Raw genomic sequence first — 23512 nt, 5'->3', positions numbered from 1 at the left:
TTATAATTGTGTGTGTTTTAATTTTGCTCATTTCTTGGTCTAGGGGGTCTGACTTTATGTGGGTTATTACAGTCGCTGGCATAATGCCCTTCTCTTCTACAATGATAACAAACCCTGGGTTTCCTCCAAGTGTCAATGACCTGAGGTCTTGGTTGATTTGATGCCTCCTCAAACGCTCGGATGCTCATCGCCATCAACCGTTTTCCCTGTGCTTCCCTGATTTCTTGGATATTATGATTATGTCGTTGTCTAGGGGGCTGATGTGACTTTTGTCTACTTCCTGATCTACAATCTCTTGCAAAATGACCTTCCTTCTAGCAATTGTAACAGACTTCCACATTTGAATTTCTCGCAGGGGTTTGGGGCTTATGCTGGAGTGGTCTTGTGGTTAGGGCCTGTATACTTGCGGCCATTAATTTATCACTTTGTGACTCTCTGTATCTGGTGATATTTTGATCAATATCAATAGCGGCCTCTCTTAATGCGGCCACTAAGATATTGCTCCAGTTTGGGTTGGTGGTCTGTACCCTTGTTCTCAATACCTCCTTTAAACCATTCATTAATACCTTAACCGCTATTTCTCTATGCTGTGCGCATGTTTTGATGTCTGTGATCCCAGTGTTCCTAGCCATTACTTGCAGTGCTCGATTGAAATAATTGGAAATACTTTCCCTTTCGTTTTGTCTTATGGAGAAGATTTCATTCCACTTGACAACGGCAGGGAAATATACTTCCAACTGTTGGTTTATCTGCTTAATACATTCCTGATTGTGTTCCTCCGTTTGAGGTACTTCTGTGTCTAATTGACAATCAGTAATAAATTTCGCAGGGTCAACACTGGAGGGCAAACATGCCCTCAGCACTGTCCGCCAATCTTTGTTGGTGGGTTCTGTTGAGTTTCCTAGTTCTTTAATGAACCTTTGACATGCGACTAGATTTTTCCTTGGATCAGGAAATTCGGACATAATTGATCTCAATTCGGTCCGGGACCAGGGACAGTGCATTGCACTGTCCTGGACGGGAATGGTTCCCTGATCGTCAGTCTTCCCATTGGGGACTGTGATCACCCTGACAGGACTAAACTCAATTACATCACCTTGTTTTGGTCTTACAATATGGGGTACATTTGTTTGTGCGTGATATAAAACATTGTACGTACCTGTGGACACGACCTCACCTGACCCTCCGTTAGGGGGTTTGATTATTGCCTTTACCGATTTGGTCGCGTCCACCTGGATGTCTTGTGTGATGGCTGCTGGAAGTGGTGCCGACATTGTGTTGAGTTCACTTTCTTGCTCGTATTCCTGAGGGAAGTTTGACATGGGGTGCAACTTGCACGGGTTAATAGTTGTACATTTAACAGCATTACAATTATCATCGTTATGTTTATTACACTTATTCTTATCATCTATACTACAGTTGCTAAGTGCGTTTTTATTGTTCAACATTGTGCCTTTCTCCGCAACCATAATCCTCTCCATTGCCACATCTCTCCTCCCAAGATGAGAGTCAGGTATGTCAGTTAGCTGTTTTTGCATTTCACTTTCCTGTTGCCATAACTTTAAACAGTCATAATGTTTGATCCGTCTCTTTGCTGGTTCAATAAGACCTATCCTTCTCCTTAGATTTAGTAACACTTCTGGGCTAAAGCTACCTATTCTTGGGAATTTCTCCCCGTCATGTACAGTCATTCTTTCCCATTCATCACATAAAACCTCTGTGTGTGAACCGTATTTTTCACACATTACATACCTGGCCGACCCTATTGGTCGGTTTACTAAATCAACCCGAACCGAGGTTGATCGCCCCCTACCTGAACAACTGGCCCCCATAACTTGCAGGTGTTGCTTTTCTTCAGCGAACCCTTACAAAAACCAAGATGTCCGGGGCAGGCTGGCGGTGAAGTTTACCGAGTACTCCACTCACTTCTCGCCCACGTTGGCCAGTAACACAATCACTGTATCCAGAGCTGTTGTACCCAACCTAGGGCCCCTGTGAACCTTTATTTACTGGGGCGCGTTCCCCAGCAAGTATCGGTTGTTGGATAGTTCCTGAGTGACCAGCGAACTTCCCTTAAAATAAAAAAATTTCACAAATCACGTTAAAATGTAAAAATAGCGTTTATGACCTTCGTACACAAATAGTACCGGTCAGGTTTACTAATGCACACAATTACGTGCGGTACAATCGTTCAGCACATAAGCAACTAATCTTATGTGCGGAGCGACCAGTGGAATCGAAAATTTCGGCTGCGAATTCCTTCAGCCAGAGCTTAATGGCCTATATGGGTTCCGCACCAACCCTTCTTGGTGTTGTGCTACTTGTCTCTATAGCGGACTTCCTTGTCTGCTGTACCTGGACCTCCCGGTCTGTTATGCGACCTCCTGGTCTGTTACAGTATGACCTCCTGGTCTGCTACACTCTAATGCTCAAATTTTTTATGTTTAACCAGAGATGCCTCCCTAGCCACCATGCACGTCACTTACATGTATGTACCTTCACGAGAACTCGATACTTTTCTTGTGGTTCAACCTCAAAATTGTATAATTGCAAACACTCACTCACCACATGTACACTTTTGTTTCTATTTCTATTTCTGCGCAGAAATTTTCTTTAAACCAGATGTGTTGTAAATTTGGAGAAGGATCTGTTAATCTAAATTTCGGATATAAAAATAGATTTGCGCTATTTATCGCCTGTTGCGTTACTTACCGCGTTGCGCTATTTATCGCGTTGGGAAAAAAAAATTAACACTTGTGATTTGAGTTACGTGGGCGTACCCGTACGCTCCGTTGCGTAATATACGCTGCGTGCGTCGGCCCTTGGATTGCGTACACAAGTCTCAGTCCTTTGTTAGAGACACGTGTACGCAAAGCAAAGATCCACCGTAACACAATTTATACGTTTATCAATGTAGATGATCCTTTATCATCTACCACGCACCACACTGACTTCGCCTTGTCTCTCAGGCACAGCTGTGTGTTTGTCTATACTTTAACTATATTACCTTTACTCTTAAACTATGAAATAGCGGCAAATCTCTCTTAGCACGTTTATCAACTATAAAACTGGCAAACAGGAGAGTGATATACGAAAATACACGAATGAAAAGAAATGCAGATATGCGTGCGTGTGTACGCAAGACAGAAATAAACAGTTTTAAAAAGACACTATCGTTTTGTTCTTACCTCCGGTTCCCGGATTCCTTCAGCACCCTTTACTAAGAGAAGCAGACGCTTATCCCGACAGCACTACGAGGAATATAACCTCCCGCCCTTTGCTGATGGATAATGTCTGCTGTATCTACCTAGTGCAGATATGTGAAGGACGGGCGAGCCGCCAATTGATAAAGCTGAATATTTATCAAATATAAAACCCTTTATGAGGTCTAAGAACACTGTACGCTATTTACGTATGAAGTACCGTAAGGGTACGCTTGTTGCGTAACAATCGCTTAGCCGTGGTCGAGACGCTCAAGCGTCACGTTCGCTCACGGCCAAGAGATCACAGGCAGGCACGCTATTGGCTGCTGACTAACGTAATGGTTCACTATAGCGTAACGGACGCTGTATCGGGAGCGGGCTGCTCGAGCGATACAGACGCTCACGAGAATACGCTGTTGGTATCGGACACACTTATGGGTGAGCGACTACCGTAATGCTACGCTATCAGCGTAGCGGACGCTCGAGACCACGAGGAGATCACGAGCGGCGCTGACGCTCACAATGTTAAACCTTTAAATCTAAACCATAAACAGTATATTATGCAGTAAAACCTTAGTGTAGTGATAGTGTGTAGATGCAACCTTGTGTAACCTGATTAACTTAAAAGCTGTTTGAGCGTCACCGACGCTCTGAGAATACTAGACACTATAAGAAATACACAGATACCTGGGCTTAGGGTCCAACGCCTAATATGTATATATTTTGAATGATATACTTTGCAAAAGAATTAATACAAATACAAATCATACACTACAATATAACATAGACTACCTAACCAGATAACTACACAGGAAATATAATACAATTACTATTTAAGGGAAAATAAGAGAAAAAGAGGAGGAGAGAGAGAGAGAGAGAAATTGGCCCACAATAACAAGAAGATCAATATAGTTGCGGAGAAACACTTACGCACAAAGGAAACGATCGCATGCGCCTCTGGACATCCAGCTCCCGATTTTCAGCAATGATAACCGTTGAAGAGAGTGAACTGGATATGGTCGGCTTGCCTATTTATGCCCCACACACAATGCAATTCAATGGTCCCTACAATCTCATTGTTCATTGGACACAGGAATTCGGCTTCGCATTATAACAAAAGGTCATAGGTTGATTCATACAGGTGGGCTGTGACTGCTTCCAACTGTTCAGGTGGGTGGGACACTGAGTTTCCCGCCGCATGACTAAATAAGAACAAATAATAGTAAATGGACATAAACTTCTTATGTCCATAACTATTCGCACGAGCGATTAATCCGCTCCAAACCAACACCGGAATATTGCTATTTAAATACTCTTCCGATGGGTACCAAACACCACTGTATGACCCCTGTTAGACCCTTCGTACAATACAAAGAGGGATCTCTCTGTTCAGGAACATGCTATGTTAACTAAACTTTCAGAATCTATCAAAGGGACCATGATCTACAAAATACATTATATAGTGAAAATATGTAACGATTGAGTCGCACGCTATGATCACATAAACTCTACCGTAAATACGCATACCGTGCGCCTGCGGGTGCCCGCGACTGTGAGTATGCGCACGTACGGGAGAGCGCACGCATGCGCAGCACGGACCTGTGTGAGGTGCAAATATGGTAGTGTGCATAGAGATATTTTTCTGACTTTGACATAGTGTTTGTAAAGCGCCAGAAATTGGACTAAGTCCCCATCAAAGATTATAGATGTTGAGATATCAACAGAGTCAGGATCTGCTTCCTTCCCATCTGACTGACTAGAGTGCTTTGCTAGGACCTGGTCACTATTGACCTTACTCGAGGCTAAGACTTTCTGAACCCCACCTGGGGCAGTGACTTTCTGAACCCCACCTGGGCAGTGACCCTCGGAACCCCACCTGGGGCAGTGGCCCTCGGAACCCCACCTGGGGTAGTGACTTTCTGAACCCCACCTGGGGTAGTGACTTTCTGAACCCCACCCGGGGCAGTGACTTTCTGAACCCCACCCGGGGCAGTGACTTTCTGAACCCCACCCGGGGCAGTGACTTTCTGAACCCCACCGGGGCAGTGATTTTCTGAACCCCACCCGGGGCAGTGGCCTCCGGGAACCCGCTGGGGCAGTGACCTCCGGGAACCCCGCTGGGGCAGTGGCTTCCGGGAACCCCGCTGGGGCAGTGGCCTTCGGGAACCCCGCTGGGGCCAGCACCTCGGATTCTTTTACTGGGACCGGGCCGTTGGCCTCCCTCACTGGGACCGGGCTCTCGGCCTCCCTCTCTGGGACCGAGCCATCGGCCACCCTCTCTGGGACCGAGCCGTCGGCCTCCCTCTGGGACCGAGCCGTCGGCCTCCCTCTCTGAGTCGATAATTATCGAAACTTCTCCCGGGACTAAGACTTCCGGGACCTTTGAAGCTATAACCTTCAGAACCTCCACTAACGCTATGCCTCTTAAGTTCTTTCCTGGGGAAGCGACCTCTGGACCCTTCTTTGGGGCTGCGTCTCTCGAGACCCCACTTGGGGATATTACTTCAACGATCCCTTCTGGGGTTTTGCTTCTCGAGTTCCCTTCTAGAACTATGGTTTTAGATACCCTTTCTGGGGTTGCGCTTTTCAAGTCCCTACCTGGGGTAACAGCTTCTGAGACCCCTTCTGGTATTGACACATGAGCTATAATATTCGATGTCCCTCTATAACCTAGAGCATCGGGTACCGCTCCAGGACTCTGGGCATCAGGCACCGCTCCAGGACTCTGGGCATCGGGCACCGCTCCAGGACTCTGGGCATCGGGCACTGCTCCAGGACCCTGGGCATCGGGCACCTCTCCAGGACCCTGGGCATCGGGCACCACTCCAGGACCCTGGGCATCGGGCACCACTCCAGGACCCTGGGCATCGGGCACCACTCCAGGGGTTTGCAACTCTGCTTCCACAGGAAAATCAAGAGAGGAGAGAAACATTCTCCTTTGGTTCCTGAATCTATAATGGGGCTCCCTAGCCCAAGGACCCCAATTATAGGACAGAGTGCTTTTTAGTGTGGGTTGTGTGACAAGTACCTCTGCCACAGTAGAGACAGGAGTTGGTCTTGTATCCTGACTCAACTTGGCCAGAGGGCAGGACTTGTCGCCACACTTTGGCTTGCGCAACTCACAGGTCTGCAGATAGTGGCCTAAACCCCACAATATAGGCATAAATCTAAGTTTCTGCGACGCAGACGCTCCTCTTCTGAGAGCCTGGGCCGCAGAAAACTTTCAAACTTTTTCTCTCTAATTAAACCTGAGGATTCACTTGTCACCATACTGTGAACAAGAGTCTCTTTAGAAAATGAACTCTCAAGAACTTCTGGCAAAATAAGCAAAATTTTGGTCAGAAGGTTTTGCAGTTGCTTTAAGGATTGCTGCAAAACTTCCAGCCGCTAAGGTTTCAAAGCACTGAAAGCAGAGTTCAGGGCTGAGAGAGACGCCTGCAGGGCTTGCATAGTTGGCATAGGAGGTTTTTAAACAAGACAAGATTAGACTAAACTAGACAAGACAAGACTGGACTGGATTTTTAAACTAGACAAGACAAGACTGGATTTTTAAACACCGGACTGGATTCTGCACACCGAATTCTAGACAGGACTGGATTCTAAACACCAGACTGGATTCTGCACACTGAGTTCTAGACTGGACTGGATTCTAAACACCGGACTGGATTCTGCACACTGAATTCTAGACAGGACTGGATTCTAGACAAGACACTGGACTGGGCCAAAAAAGAAAAAGTTTTATTTATTTTTTGTTGTATGGCTGGTGATAATGTTAGGTTCCTGGTGCTCAGAACAAGGGAGATGTTGCGTAGTGAGTCCTGAGCACCAGAACGTGACGCTGAGACGAGGTGTGGTGTGGAAATAGCCCCTAGCACCCTACCTCTGTTGTTTCACCCGTGTGGTCCGTTCACGCCTGTGTGACTATGGTTTCTTGGGCCCACGGCAGCCGCGTTTGTAGGGCGGATTAGGTCTGCCCAACTCCGATGCCCCCAGGTCTTAGATTGAGACAAGGCGTGAACCGAGACAGGATAATAACAAGGAGACCTCTAGCTAAAACAAACAGAAGGCTAGGGGCTACTAACAACCCTAAACCTAAATATATGTGCGGCACGCCACCAAAGGAAAAGAACAACAAAGGAAATGCTGTCCACTCGCCAACACAATACCGTTGTGTAACGGCGGTGACAGCACAAGCAGAACCCTCTGCAAAACACCAGAAACAAATTATAACCAAAGAATACTGCGGCCTGAGCCGACGGACGCGGCAAAGCCGCTACTCACGGAACCGGTACAAATACTGGCAAACGGACAGGAACCCCCAATGTAGCCGACACAGACTCTCAGAACTGGAGGACAGGCAGAATCCCAAACGACAGACCGGTGGACACCAAGAAGCCAGATATTCAACCAGGCACAGACAAAGCCACAGGACTCCTGGACAGGAATGCTTCACGGCAGGACACAGGATCAGACACTGGAATCGACACTGGAATCGACACAGGAACCGACACTCAAAGCAGCTAGACAGACACTGCTAGACAGGAGCTCAGGAACTGGCAGGGACTAGCTCAGAACTCAAGAACTCTGGAACCCAGGAAACCTGGAAATCTGGAAATATCACCAGCGTCTGTGAATTGCACTCAGTCAGCATATAACAGAGAGTCTTAATTAATTATGTCGTGCAGCTGCCCTGCTGCACAACTGAGAGGTGCAATCAACAGACAGGTGAGGCTGAACACATGGGAACAAGCTGCAATCACACAGACTCACCACTGGCAGCAAACAAGAATCTTCTTAAACCAGAGCAACGGGAAATCCTGGCCTGCAAGACTACTTATAAACATAAAATAGGAATGAACCACTACCTGTGGTTCATAACAAAACCAAAGATACAATCCATCCGGAAAAGACATTTATGGACACTCTAAAGACTTTTATGGACACTCTAAAGACATTTATGGACACTCTAAAGACTTTTAATGGACACTCACAGCAAAGATACACCCACACGGACAAGACTTCAACCAACACCCAAGAACGATTGCACAAATGTTATGTGAATGTATTTGTGATACGTGTCTTATCTCCATCTCTACAACCTTCAGGTAGTGACACACATAGTCGACAGGTAATATATATATACACATATTAGCATTCACATGTATTCCCCCTCCATGTATCATCAACTAAATGTGCACCCCATTTATTGGAACAAGAAGCCGAAAAGAGCTCGGTAGTGTTTGTTGGCCCAATTACAGACCCTTAATACGGGATGAGAAGGATTTAATGTATACTTCGCAATACCTCGAAGCTTATCTAGAACATGTACGGCACGATGATACATGCCCCTCAGACATGGATTTCATACATACATGCTTTTACTATCCCACTAGGTCATACATTTCCCGCCTACTCCTCTCCTCCTACCATCCAATTATTTTATAGATATTGTATTGTATATTTTTCTGTTTAATGTTTAGATAGTGGCAGTTATTGTTGACTGCCAAAGGGTGGACTGTCAAAGTCGAAAAATATTGTAATGCATGCCTAACGTACTAACCCCATGCACATGCCCGCTGCGCGTGCACTCGCTCTGCCGTGCGCGCGCATATCCGCAATTTGCGTAACGGAGCTCTTCACGGCCATGCGCCTTAGCGCGTGGTATGCGCATTTACGGTAGAGTTTGTGAGCGCATAGAGGGTTATTAGAACATTACATATTTAACCCAAATAGTGTACATTATAGATATAGTTCCCCTAGACCATGTCAGCGTGTATTAATAGTTTAAACAGTTCCTGGACAGAAGGATTCGCCTTTGCATAATAGGAAGGGTCAGATAAAGGTTGGAAGGTGATGTCTAGTATCCAGCTGTTGGGTATTTTGAGGGTAACATTCCGGTGTTAGTTAGATAAAGATCGCTTGTTCCCGCGTATAGTTATGTACAAAAGTAGAGTATGAACATTAACTGTATTTACTGTATTTTATGTATGCGGCGGGAATCCAGAGGATACCACCCACAAGAGCAGTTGGGGAAAGACATCGCCCACCCTTTCAAATCCACCTATGACCTTTTCTGTAATGTAGAGACACATCCCTGTGTCCAATGGACAATGAGATTACAATGACCATTGTATTGTGTATGCATGTTGTGTATAAAAAGACCATTGTTGCCTGGCCGGTCAGAAGACTCTAAACGCTATCTGTATGACCAGCGGAGGACCGAGCCGGGTTGCGCTTGCGAAACATTCTCACGTATGTACATTCTCTGTAGCCATTATTCTGTTTAGATTTACTTGTTAGCCTGTAGTGTATGATTTGTATTGTTTCACCCTTTTGGAATTAATCCACTGAGGCCTTAGAACCCGGTGGTTTCAACTACAAATCAGTGTTGTGTTTTCACTTTCCTGCATGGGTTTTAAAGTAGATTTATCTGTATAAGGTGTATCAGCATTGATAAGGTGTACGCACTGCGGGTACTTTGTATCGCCAGCGCTGCTTAAGGTTTAAAGGTATAACATCATTGCAGTACTTTACGGTTAAGGGTTTAAAGTGTAAGCATATCATTACATTGTATCATTAACAAGGTTTAAAGGTTATCCATTGTGTGTGCGCACGCTGAGCGTACTCCGTACACTCAGCACGGTGTGTGTATGCCAAGTGCGTACCACATGCAGGGCTCTGTACGCAAATAGCGTACAAAGTGCTTAGCACGTGCATTCAGTCTAGCGGCCATAGCGGCTCAACGGTAAAAGTGTATTTAGAGGTATAGCTTTGCGGTCTAAGATAATATCGACATTATCAATATGTGTATATATACATACATACACGCACGCACGCACACACTCACTCACTCAAGTGTTTATCAGTCACCATATAAAGTTTAATGAAATATGTAGGTTTAATACATAACGATGTGTAATATAAATCCAAATAGACTAATTGTACAAATTCAGTTTTTGTACAAATAATACTTGCATGTGAATTGCAAGCAGGACAGATAAGATATAGTAGCAGATATTCGGTACAAACAAGCTATTCTGTTTTACTTGTGTCATACTGGAGAGAGAGGGGAGAGAGAGAAAGAGAGAAAGTCAGAGAGAGAGAGAGAGAGAGCGGGTGCTAGGGAGAGAGGGGGGACAGAGAGTTAGTGCTAGGGGGTTAGCGAGAAAGACAGAGGGTGTCAGGGAGAGCGAAAAGGTGTCAGAGAGAGAGAGGGTTTAAAACATGGGGAGACAAAAGAAGGCATGCCCGCAAATTTTGCAAACTAACACGGTCATTGACAGGTTTGACCAGGTGGTCAAGCTACAACATTATTTTAACTGTAACACACAGGCGGTGATATACTGCATAACGTGTGAATGTAATCTAAAGTATGTAGGCATGACCACACGAAAATGGAAAGAAAGAATACTAGAACATCTTGGAAATATCCGTAATGCCTCTCGAGATCTCGATAGAATGAAACAACTCACATCGGTAGCGAGACATTTCAACTTTGTTCATAAAGGCTCCATCAAAGGCTTCAAGACCTTCTGCTTAGATCAAGTACGTCTTGGAATACGGGGAGGAGACATTACCAAAGAACTATTCAAAAAGGAGAGTGAATGGATCTTCCGCCTGAATAGCTTGAAACCCTTCGGCCTGAATGAAACCATCAATTACGGGGTTTTCTTGTAAAAAAAGTTCATCTATATCTCACCTGTCACTTTAATCTCTACAATTATAATCTAATTTCAATTTTATATTCATGTTTTAACAGCATACAGATACATAAGTCATTGTCTAACATGCACATTCTGTTCATACCCCATATTTAGGCTCTTCCACCATCCCCATCCCCTTCAAATTTTCACTCCCACTCCCAATCTCCCCACAACATTAATCACTCACACCACCTCTCAGTATTTCCTCCACATCCCACCCCTTTCCCCCCCCCTTTCCCCCCCCCCCCCTCCCTATAACTCTACCCCTAACCTTTCCCCCCCCCCCCCCCTCCATAACAACAAAACACCCCCCCCTCCCCCTCCCCTTTCCTTCATCTCCCCCGACCTTGTTCCTCCCCCTCATCCTGGTCGCCGTCCCTATCATTCCCTAATCACGCCCAAATTTTGCACCTAGTGCACCCATATTTCACTCACTTCACACCTAATCACTTTATCACATGACATACTCACACATGCCTCCCCAACTACCCAACATACACACCATTCACCACAGCCAACTTTTCATTACTTCAACATTCACTGTCATCACTCTATCACGATCCCTTCAATTCCTTCACACCAGTCACCAATCCTCCAATCCTATGTGCTTCACCTTTATCTAATAATAGGCACCCCCCACCCCCAACCCCCATCAATTCCGAACATACTCCCTCTATATATATACTGCATAGAATGAATTGCATCCTCCTATTTTGAATTTTAAAACTTTTATTTCTTCTTTTCCCCAGCAGTATATATCTCTCTCTCTTGTTTTCATAGCCAAAACGGAGATTGCAACATGTGTTAATAATATTGGATCTCCGGTAATGCTCGGTTTAGCTCTGCTTATTTAGTCTCCTAGCAATTAATATCAACAGTAAATATTATGACTAATCCGCATGGATATTTGTATATGTTGCACCAATTCCGCCGTTGCAGTCTCTTAGCAACTGCCCATATCACCAGCAGACACTGTTCCCTTATCCAACATGGCGTCCGTTATCTCGCGAGAGGTGATTATCCTCTGCCTTCCTGAATTACCGGCATTGTTGCGGTCTCCTAGCAACCGCCTATATCGCAAGATCACACCCACTACATCACGCCTCCGGATTGGACAGCTCTACTGGTAGCTGGTTTAAAAGCCCGCTCCCCACACCGGACCATACGGAACCCGGAAGTGAACAAGCCTGAGGGCGAAACGCGTCTTCCACGTCCTGACACTGGGGTCTCGTCGACACCTCCTTATCCTGGCATCTGCCATATCTATCTCTGTGCTCTGCTGGCTTTCTTACACCCTGGTGAAACCGTAAGATCTACTATCCGGTGGCTGCATGCCACGGATAGCAACTGTTACTGCAAAATCCTAGCCAACCTGCCTTATCACCTAGTCTACAATGTATATTATAGTGGTAATTAATTAGGGGCATCTATATTCTTTTGTAAGCAGTAAAGTCTCACCATTAGATGTATGTAAATCAACATACACCTTCACCTCTAGGAATGCATTTTGCACTTATCTGCCTTTATCACTTCATGCCTTCCCAGTAATTAGTGTATGAACCTAATGAGTATGCACCTAGTACAGGTTCTAATTACTTGAATGTCCTATCTATAACCAGAGGCTAATATTGAATCTCTGGTGACTTATGAGTCAATGTATTTGTTAACGGATATATGCATGTATAGTTTGGAAATAAGCTGATACCTCAGCACATAACTCGGCAGATTCTTACCTCTTTTTGTGCCTTGCAACAAATCTGCAGTACCAGAGCAACTACATATTTACCTAGCTCACTCAGAACTGCAGATCATTTACTATCTGTTTGACTAAATTACAATATATCAGCAGCCAGTCTCTCTTCCAACTGTAGAACCAAATCTTATCACTTTATCTTACTAAGATCACCATTTTTCGTGGACTCTCATTTACGATTCCCGGTACATTGCACCACGTGAGTGGGAATTCTGGAATTGGGTCTAACGTAAAAAGCAGATCCACTTATTTTCACGATTCTTTTTCTGATACTTTCCTATCAACTTCTAACTTTCAACATTCCTAAATAGGTGCACTCTCATTGGCGTTCGCATAAAACTCTCTACTACCATACCACGTTGTCAGCGCCCAATCTCGTCTGATCTTGGAAGCTAAACAACGTTGGGCCAGGTCAGTACCAGGAAGGGAGACCACCTGCGAATACTTGGTGTTGTAGAGCAGGATCTTCCTCATTTATGTGGTAATATCACCAACAGCAGTATCACCACTTTCTACTATCCTATCCAACCTAGCCTTATGGTCACTGGCACCATTACTGTGATGTGTAAAACTTCTCACTATCATCATCACTGTTTCCAATTCTTATGAGTACAAGTGATTTTTGTCTATAATACATGAGAGGAGTGACCACTGATCACTACTCTAATCCCTGATAAGCCTAAGAGCACAGTCTCATACTTCCTATATATCTTTGTGTGTCGACCACCCCGTGGTTCCATCAATACAGCAAGTCTGTACTGGTCAAGGGGAATGGGGGTATGACCAATTCAATGTCTACAACCCTTCCATACATTCTTTACCAATAAAGAGACCAGAACATTTTAATTAAGATGCTACATATTTTGCATTTTTGAGGGACAGATCTTTGGGAAGCACCTAGATTTCTAACAATACGAATAAAAGTTATGTTTTAAATATACTTTTCTCAATCATATCATATTGATTTGTTTCTATAAGAGTTTGCCTTCTTTTGTCTCCCCATGTTTTAAAGTTTGCATACTTTCTGGCTCTGGGTGCACCACCAACAAGGACAAGACTAACATTTATATGTGTATATATCTTTCATACACAATATAGTAAGGGCCACCTCCTGCCCTTCTCTCCCTTGTGTTATAAGGGAACTCCACTGTCCAATTTTGGTATTCTTCTTTACTTATTTGCAGGATTATCTCTAATTATTAATCGGTGCCGGATCGCCCAAGTTTTCTTTAGAGAGAGAGAGGGTGTCAGGGACAGAAAGAGGGAGAGGAGACAGAGTGCTAAAGTGTCAGAGAGAGATAGAGTGCCAAGAAGAGTGAGAGAATTGGAGCAAGGGGGGGGGGGGGTACTACCTGTTCCAGCATCAGATCTTTTTGGTGAACGGACACTTCATGGCATTAGGCCTCCTTCAACATACACCCGCGAATTTACGCCATTATGTCCGTGAGGGGCGGGGCTACGATTGTCAGTCACGCTCACTCCACTCTGTACAGGGACTGAATTAATGAACAGAACTCACCAACTGTGCTGATTACTGGAGCCAGAAGTTAGGGTAATGTCTGCAGCAGTGTTGGGGAGGGGTCAGTTTGTGGGGTGCCCTGACTGTCTGTCCTGCCTATAATCCGGCACTCGCCCCGACCAACCCTTTATTCAAAGAGCTTTAACAGGCAATCCAACCGAGCATCTGTATGTAAACATAGCACGATAAGCAGCTCCAACAGCCTACCCCTGTCCCCAGACTGCCTGCAGTGCCTGAGCCTGGCTCTCAGTGGCTGTGCTGCGGCAGCACTTGGAGCATTTCCCTTCATACAACCATGGCTGCAACTTTAAGACATACGGGAGATGTGTAAAGTGCGTAAAAGCGGGACTTTCCTAGCTGCATGCCACTACCTGTGCCCCCAACAGAACTAACCTGCACAATGAACGTAAATCCGCTCCTGGTCCCCGGTTAAGGTCCGCCCCCGACCTCCTCCTCTGGCTGCAGCAGCTCCGTGGCCTCTTTGCGCGGTTTCAGGACCCGTTGGAGAAAGCAGGTCTTACACGGTCATCGGGACAGGAGGGAGGGGGGAGTTAGGAGGAACGCGGTCACTTATTTATTTATTTTTTAGTTGCACTCAGTGCCGCCCTTCCAGCGCTGCCGCTCATAGGCAGCTGCCTAAAGCTGCCTAGTGGTGGCGCCGGCCCTGTGTGTGTTTGTATCTGTATGTGTGTGTCATTTGTAAATAGAAATTTTAATTGATACCATGCAGTACATAGAATTGAATGTATGTATATATCTATAGATGTGTGTGTGTGTGTGTGTGTGTGTGTGTGTGTGGTGTGTGTGTATATATATATACATATATATATACACACATACTGATAAAGCTAAATATTTATCTTATATAACACCCTTTATGAGGTCTAAGAACACTGTACGCTATTTACGTATGGAGTACCGTAAGGGTACGCACGTTGCGTAACAATCGCTTAGCCGTAGTCGAGACGCTTAAGCGTCACGTTCGCTCACGGCCAAGAGATCACAGGCAGGCACGCTATTGGCTGCCGACTAACGTAATGATTCGCTATAGCGTAGCGGACGCTCGGGACCACGAGGAGATCACCAGCGGCGCAGACGCTCACAATGTTAAACCTTTATATCTAAACCATAAACAACGTATTATGCAGCAAAACCTTAGAGTAATGATAGAGTGTAGATGCAACCTTGTGTAGCCTGATTATCTCAAAAGCTGTTCGAGCGTCACCGACGCTCTGAGAATACTTAACACTATAATGAACACACAACTACCTGGGCTTAGGGTCCAACGCCTTATATATATATTATGAATGTTATACTTGCAAAAGAATTAATACAATACAAGTCATACACTACAATATAACATAGACTAACTAACCAGATAACTACACAGGAAATACAATACAATACTATTACGTTTAAGAGAATACGAGAGAAAGAGGAGAGAGAGAGAGAGAGAGATATGGAGAGATATGGCTCAGAATAACAAGGAAGACAATATGATTGCGGAGAAAAACTTACGCACAAAGGGGAACGATCGCATGCGCCTCTGGACATCCAGCTCCCGATTATCAGCAATGAGAACCGTTGAAGAGTGAGCTGGATGTGATCGGCTTGTCTATTTATGCCCCACACACAATACAATTCAATGGTCCCTACAATCTCATTGTTCATTGGACACAGGAATTCCTCCTCGCATTATAACAAAAGGTCATAGGTTGATTCATACAGGTGGGCTGTGACGATTTCCAACTGCTCAGGTGGGTGGGAAACTAGGTTTCCCGCCGCATGGATAAGTAAGTGCAAATAATAGTAAATGGACATAAACTTCTTATGTCCATAACTATTCGCACGAGCGATTTATTCGCTTCAAACCAACACCGGAATATTGCTAATTAAATACTCTTCCGATGGATACTAAACACCACTGTATTACTTCTGTCTGACCCTTCGTATCAAACAAAGAGGGATTTCTCTGTACATGAACATTCTACATTAACCATACTGTCAGATTCTATCAAAGGGACCATAATCTACAAAGTACATTATAAAGTGAAAATGTGTAACGAAAGAGTCGCCCGCTAGACGCATACAATCTCTACCATAAATGCGCATACCGTGCGCCTGCGGGTGCCCGCAACAGCGAGTATGTGCACGCACGGGAGAGCGCACGCATGCGCAGCAGGGACACATATGAGGTGCAAATATGGCAGTGTGCATAGTGATATTTTTCTGACTTTGACAGTCCACCCTTTGGCAGTCAACAATAACTGCCACTTCCTAAAACATTTCAAAAAGAGAAAAATATATGTCAAGTGTAAATACATTTCCATGGTTGGGTAGGGGAGGAGAGGAGAAGGTAGGAAAAAGGGTATGACCTAGTGAGATAGCAGAAGCATGTGTGTATGAATCCGTGTTTGGGGGTCATGTATCATCGTGCCGTACGTGTTTTAAATCAAGCTTCGAGGTATTGCGAAGTATACATTTGAATTCCTTCTTATCCCGTGGTACGGGTCTGTGGATGGGCTGTCAAACTTTACCGAGCTCTTTTCGGATTTTGGTTGCAACAAAATGGGGAGCACATTTTAGTTGATGATACATGAATGGGGAAATATGTGATTGCTGATATCTGTGCCTGTATTCCCTATCGACTATGTGTGTAATTACCTGAAGGTTGTAGAGATGAAGAAAAGACATAATTACGGTAAATGCAGTGGTATTCTATGTCAGGTTAATGAACATTTGTCGGTTGAAGTCTTGTTCGGTGTCTGTTGAATGCAGTCTTCTTTGTGCTTTTGCCAAAAGGCGTGTGGGCAAAAAGCTTTGTCAATGTCCATAGGCTTACAAAAGTGTTGGGCTAGCGTAATTTTAAAATTTCTAGGGAAACTGGGGGTCTATGGCATTGTTCATCAAATATCTGTGTATTAGGTTGTCAAAACTTCTTCTTTAATCCATCAGTTGTCTGTATACAGGATCATCAAATTCCTCGTCAAAAGTGGGTCTTTTTACCTTGGAAAAACCAGAAAAACAGGTGAAAGAAACGGACCGTAGAAATCGCATTTTCATCACATCATTGTTTCTACATTTGGGTCATAAATCAAATCCATTGGAATTACAGTTTCCTCACTCCTTAAACTCATTACCCTGGTACTACGTTTGCACTTCATTAAAGCCTGACCGCATCTAAATATCAAGCCAATCGTTATGATAACACCTAAGATACATAGGAGAAACTTCCCTACATCCATTATGACTCCTTGAGCCCATTCTCCTAAACCAGAGAACCAATTTCGCGGGTTCAACCATGACACCCAACCAGTCAGCTTATTACCTACAGCAGCAAGAGTGAGATTGTGTCTCCTGCGAAATTCCCACTTCAATTGGAGAATATCGTCCATCTTTTGGTCTATGACCTCGACCGGGTCCTCGGTGCTATTCGTAATATGTGTGCAGCATTTCACGCCGTACTGCGTTGCCAGTGTGACGCAATATCCGCCTGTCACTGCTGTGAGATAATTAAGAACCATTCTATGCTGTACCAGTTCTGTTTTATAAGCTTGAAGTTCTCTTCCAGTATACCTGTTCTTTCTATCAGGTGCCGTTTAACTACGTGCTCGTAGTGGGTGTGAGTATAAGGAGCTTGGGCAACACGGTGTATATCTTTCATTTTGGCATGTGATACAGTCATTACTTCAGGCAGTACTTTTCCAATATAACACAATCCTTCAGAGTTTGAGGCAAGCCACTTATACGCCTTCCTCCCGCATATGAAATATGCATCATCGGGGAGAACATATGGGACAGAGTAGGACATAACCATATTACACATCTTCCATGTGAAATCTCCTAACCCTAATGCTCCCATCTGTTTAGTACACGTATCAGTTTGTACGATATGTGCGCAGTATCCTGATGATACCTCTCCAACTCTCGTAATCCTACTTCCTAGGGTATACCTATATCAGAAAGATTTTTCTCTACTGGCTATGTGGCGTATAAGTTCTGTATCTGTCGGCATTCTATCTGCTCTATATGAAAAGGTCATGGTTTGGTTACTCCATGACACTTCCCAATTTCCCGGCTTTCGGGGATTGGTAATGTTAAAACATATTAGGGATCTATCCACATGATATTGGTGGAGCTTCAAACTAGGAGGACTGGAGATATTAAACCTCCTGTCCACCGGTCTCCCACCCTTTAGCTCAAGTACCTCCCCTATCGTTAAAGGAAATGGTACTAGTCCTGATTTGCTATGACCTTGAGGTACTTGAGAGCATACCCAACAATCTGTTTGATTTAACACACTACCCACTAAGGAGTGATAGTCACTCAATGGATGCCGGTCCATGTGGATATTAAAACTGGATTGGCATTTCTTAATGCACCCATCCTCAACTACGTTGTCACAGAGCCTACAGATACAGTTTTCTTCAGCTAACAATCCTTCACAATTCCTTCTATTGTCAATGCTATCGGATCGTTTTCTGATACTCGCCTTTTGCTTGGTGGTTGTGTTGTTATTGGAAATTTACACCTCTGTCTCAGTCATCGGGATCTTTCTGGATCCTTTCTCGACCTCACTGGTACTCTCGCCGGAACAGACTGCTCTGGTCAACATCATGGTCAACAGGAAAATCCATATCACAGTCTCTTTGGGCAAGTCCATCTTACAGGAGGAGAAAAGAAGAAATTTGTAATGGGGTACAGAAAATCAGTTTGAGGGGGAGAGAAACTTGTTACGATAAATAAGTTCTCTAGTCTTTGTCGTTCTTCCTGTTCTGTTGTCATCTCAAAGGTGCTGTCTCTCAGTCTTCCAAACGAACATTCCGATGATGCAATATTTCTTCCAAACCAGCGATCTTTCTGTAAGGAGCAAAAATCTTGTATTACCATTTGTCTAACTGATGGGTGACATACCATCTTTAAAACATGAAAACCTGAGAAAGAAGAGAGAAAACAAAAAAAAACAAAAGAGAGAGAGAACAATTCATATATGTATATATCACATAAATCAACAGTGAACAACAACAGGGAAAAAAACATTTTTCAAACATTTTTTAAAACATTGTCAGATCATCAGGCTGTCATATCTACATGTCCAATGGTTTCCTTGCGCAGTCCCTCCCCCCAGCACCTCCATATTCCACTGTCTGTATCTGTCCAGAATACATTGATGCGGATAGGTCATACTGGGGTTTGGTAGACTTCTGCAAAGACCAAGCAGACATGCAATGTTTGAGTCCTACCAATAATTGTCAGAGATGGGGAGAGAAAAAGAAACATTCCACAGATACATTTACAACGTTTCACCCGGTCGTTCCTGTGTCTTCAGGGAATGACCTCCCAATTTATTAACTATAACCTCAGGCTTACCATCAGTCCTAATGATCACCTTTCCTGACTACATATCATGGGTGTGGCTCAAAATTCTTCCTATATGATCCCTGATTGTAATTTGGTGTGTCATTTTCATTGTCTAGGGGGTCTGACCTTACGTGGGATGTTACAGTTACTGGCATAATGCCCTTCTCTTTTACAATGATAACAAACCCTGGGCTTCCTCCAAGTGTCAGTGAAATGGGGCCTTGGTTGATTTGATGCCTCCTCAAACGCTTGGATGCTCATCACCATCAACCGTTTTCCCTGTACTTCCCTGCTTCCTTGGATATCATGGTTATGTTGTTGTCTAGGGGGTTTATATACCTTCTGTAAATTTCTTGATCTACCATCTCTTGCATAATGGCCTTCCTTCTGGCAATTATAACAGATTTCCACATTTGAATTTCTCGCAGGGGTTTGGGGCTTATGCTGGAGTGGTTTTGTGGTTAAGGCCTGTATACTTGCGGCCATTAACTTATCACTTTGTGACTCCCTGTGCCTGGTGATATTTTGATCATGATCAATAGCGGCCTCTCTTAATGCGGCCACTGAGATATTTCTCCAGTTTGGGTTGGTGGTCTGTACCCTTGTTCTCAATACCTCCTTTAAACCATCCATTAGCACAGATACTGCTACTTCTCTGTGCGGTGCACTTGTTTCAATGTTTTCTATACCCGTGTACCTAGTCATATCCTGTAATGCCCGATGGAAATAATTAGAAGTACTTTCCCCTTTGTTTTGTCTTATGGAGAAGATTTTGTTCCACTCGACAATGGCTGGGAAATATACTTCCAACTGTCGGTTGATCTGCTTAATACATTCCTGATTGTGTTCCTCCGTACAAGGTACCTCCGTGTCTAATTTACAATCAGCAATAAATTTCGCAGGGTCAACACTGGAGGGCAAACATGCCCTCAGCACTGTACGCCACTCTTTGTTGGTGGGTTCTGTTGAGTTTCCTAGTTCTTTAACAAACCTTTGACATGCGACTAGATTTTTCCTAGGATCAGGAAATTCAGACATAATTGGTCTCAATTCGGTCCGGGACCAGGGACAGCGCATTGCACTGTCCTGGACGGGAATGGTTCCCTGATCGTCAGTCTTCCCATTGGGGACTGTGATCACCCTGACAGGACTAAACTCAATTACATCACCTTGTTTTGGTCTTACAATATTGGGTACATTTGTTTGTGCGTGATATAAAACATTGTACGTACCTGTGGACACGACCTCACCTGACCCTCCGTTAGGGGGTTTGATTATTGCCTTTACCGATTTGGTCGCGTCCACCTGGATGTCTTGTGTGATGGCTGCTGGAAGAGGTGCCGACATCGTGTTGGGTTCACTTTCTTGCTCGTATTCCTGAGGGAAGTTTGACATGGGGTGCAACTTGCACGGGTTAATAGTTGTACATTTAACAGCATTACAATTATCATTGTTATGTTTATTACACTTATTCTTATCATCTATACTACAGTTGCTAAGTGCGTTTTTATTGTTCAACATTGTGCCTTTCTCCGCAACCATAATCCTCTCCATTGCCATGTCTCTCCTCCCAAGATGAGAGTCAGATATGTCAGTTAACTCTCTTTGCAATTCACTTTCCTGTTGCCATAACTGCAAATAATCATAATGTTTGATCCGTCTCTTTGCTGGTTTAATAAGACCTATCCTTCTCCTTAGATTTAGTAACACTTCTGGGCTAAAGCTACCTATTCTTGGGAATTTCTCCCCGTCATGTACAGTAATTTTCTCCCATTCATCACATAAAATTTCTGTGTGTCTTCCGTATTTTTCACACATTACATACCTTGCCGACCCGACTGGTCGGTTTACAGAATCAACCCGAACCGAGGTTGATCGCCCCCTTCCTGAACAACTGGTCCCCATAATTTGCAAGTGTTGCTTGCTCTACCTCTGACCTTTATATCAGGGTGTTCAGCGAACCCTTACAAAAAACCAAAATATTCAAAGATAGGTTGACGGTGAAGTTTACCGAGCACCTCACTCACTCGCCCACGCCGACCAATATGCCCACACACTGATATAGTGCTGGCGTACTCGACCCAGGGCCCCTATTAACCTTAGTTTACTGGAACATGTAGGTATGATCCGAAGAGCATTAACCCTTTCCAGTAAAGGTGGGGTTGTCGGATAGTTCTAGAGTGACCAGCGAACTTCCCTTTTTGAAAAAATAAAAAATTACACAAATCACGTTAGAATGTACAAATAGCGTTTGTGACCGGGTTTGTACACAAATGGTACTGGTCAGGTTACTAACTAATGCACACAATTACGTGCGGTACAGTCGTTCAGCACATAAGCAACTAATCTTATGTACGGAGCGACCAGTGGAATCGACATTCGGCAGCTGCGAATTCCTTCAGCCTGAGCTTTTATGGCCTATATGGGTGTTGCACCAACCCTTCTTGGTGTTGTGCCTTGTCTCTATAGCGGACTTCTTTGTACCTAGACCTCCTGGTCTGTTATATGACCTCCTGGTCTGCTATACTTCCTGGTCCGCTACACTCTAATGCTCAAATTTTATGTTTAACCAGGGATGCCTCCCTAGCCACCGTGCATGTCACTTACACGTATGTACCTTCACGAGAACTCAATGATTTCTGTGGTTCAATCCCCAAAATTGTAAAAACAAACACTCACTCACCACATATACACTTTTGTTTCTATTTCTATTTCTGCGCAGAAATTTTCTTTAGACCAGATGTGTTGTAAATTTGGAGAAGGATCTGTTAATTTAAATTTCGAATACTAAAATAAACTTGCGCTATTTATCGCCTGTTGCGCTATTTATCGCCTGTTGCGCTATTTATCGCGTTGCCACCTTTTCGCTTGTTAAAAATCAACACTATCGTGTGACTTGAGTTACGTGGGCGTACCCAGACGCTCCGTTGCGTAATTTACGCTGCGTGCGTCGGCTTTTGCGTACGCGAGTCTCAGCCCTTTGTTAGAGACACGTGTACACAAAACCAATGTCCACCGTAACACAATGTACACGTTTATCAATGTAGATGATCCTCGATCATCTACTGAACCCCACACCAATCTCTCCTTGTACCTTTAGGTAGAGCTGCGTGTGTGCTTTACACTTTATCCCTTAATATATTACTTTTACACTTTAACTATGAAATAGCGACAAATCTCTCTTAGCACGTTTTATCAATTATAAAATGGCAAACAGGAGAGTGATATATGAAAATACACGAAAAAGAAATGCAGATATGCGTGTGTGCGTACGCAAGATAGAAATAAACAGTTTTAAAAGACACTAGCGTGTTGTTCTTACCTCCGGTTCCGGATTCCCTCAGCACCCTTTACTAAGCGAAGCAGACGCTTATCCCGTCAGCACTGCGAAGAATATGATCTCCCGCCCTTTGCTGATGGATAATGTCTGCTGAAATTACCTAGCAGAGATATGTGAAGGACAGGACGAGCCGCCAATTGATAAAGCTAAATATTTATCTTATATAAAACCCTTTATGAGGTCTAAGAACACTGTACGCTATTTACGTATGGAGTACCGTAAGGGTACGCACGTTTCGTAACAATCGCTTAGCCGTAGTCGAGACGCTTAAGCGTCACGTTCGCTCACGGCCAAGAGATCACAGGCAGGCACGCTATTGGCTGCCGACTAACGTAATGATTCGCTATAGCGTAGCGGACGCTCGGGACCACGAGGAGATCACCAGCGGCGCAGACGCTCACAATGTTAAACCTTTATATCTAAACCATAAACAACGTATTATGCAGCAAAACCTTAGAGTAATGATAGAGTGTAGATGCAACCTTGTGTAGCCTGATTATCTCAAAAGCTGTTCGAGCGTCACCGACGCTCTGAGAATACTTAACACTATAATGAACACACAACTACCTGGGCTTAGGGTCCATCGCCTTATATATATATTATGAATGTTATACTTGCAAAAGAATTAATACA

At 44.1% G+C, this 23512-nt stretch overlaps 1 pseudogene; it reads left to right on the top strand.

The window, feature by feature from the left end:
• The first annotated feature begins 13000 nt into the window (after nucleotides 1–13000).
• On the top strand, nucleotides 13001–13119 carry LOC134887003 (5S ribosomal RNA; annotated as a pseudogene).
• Nucleotides 13120–23512: the final 10393 nt, after the last annotated feature.

Source organism: Pseudophryne corroboree, chromosome 3 (genome assembly GCF_028390025.1).
Source record: "Pseudophryne corroboree isolate aPseCor3 chromosome 3, aPseCor3.hap2, whole genome shotgun sequence".
NCBI lineage: Eukaryota > Metazoa > Chordata > Amphibia > Anura > Myobatrachidae > Pseudophryne > Pseudophryne corroboree.
Note: the sequence above shows the minus strand (reverse complement) of the source record. Positions and strands in the feature narration are given on the sequence as shown.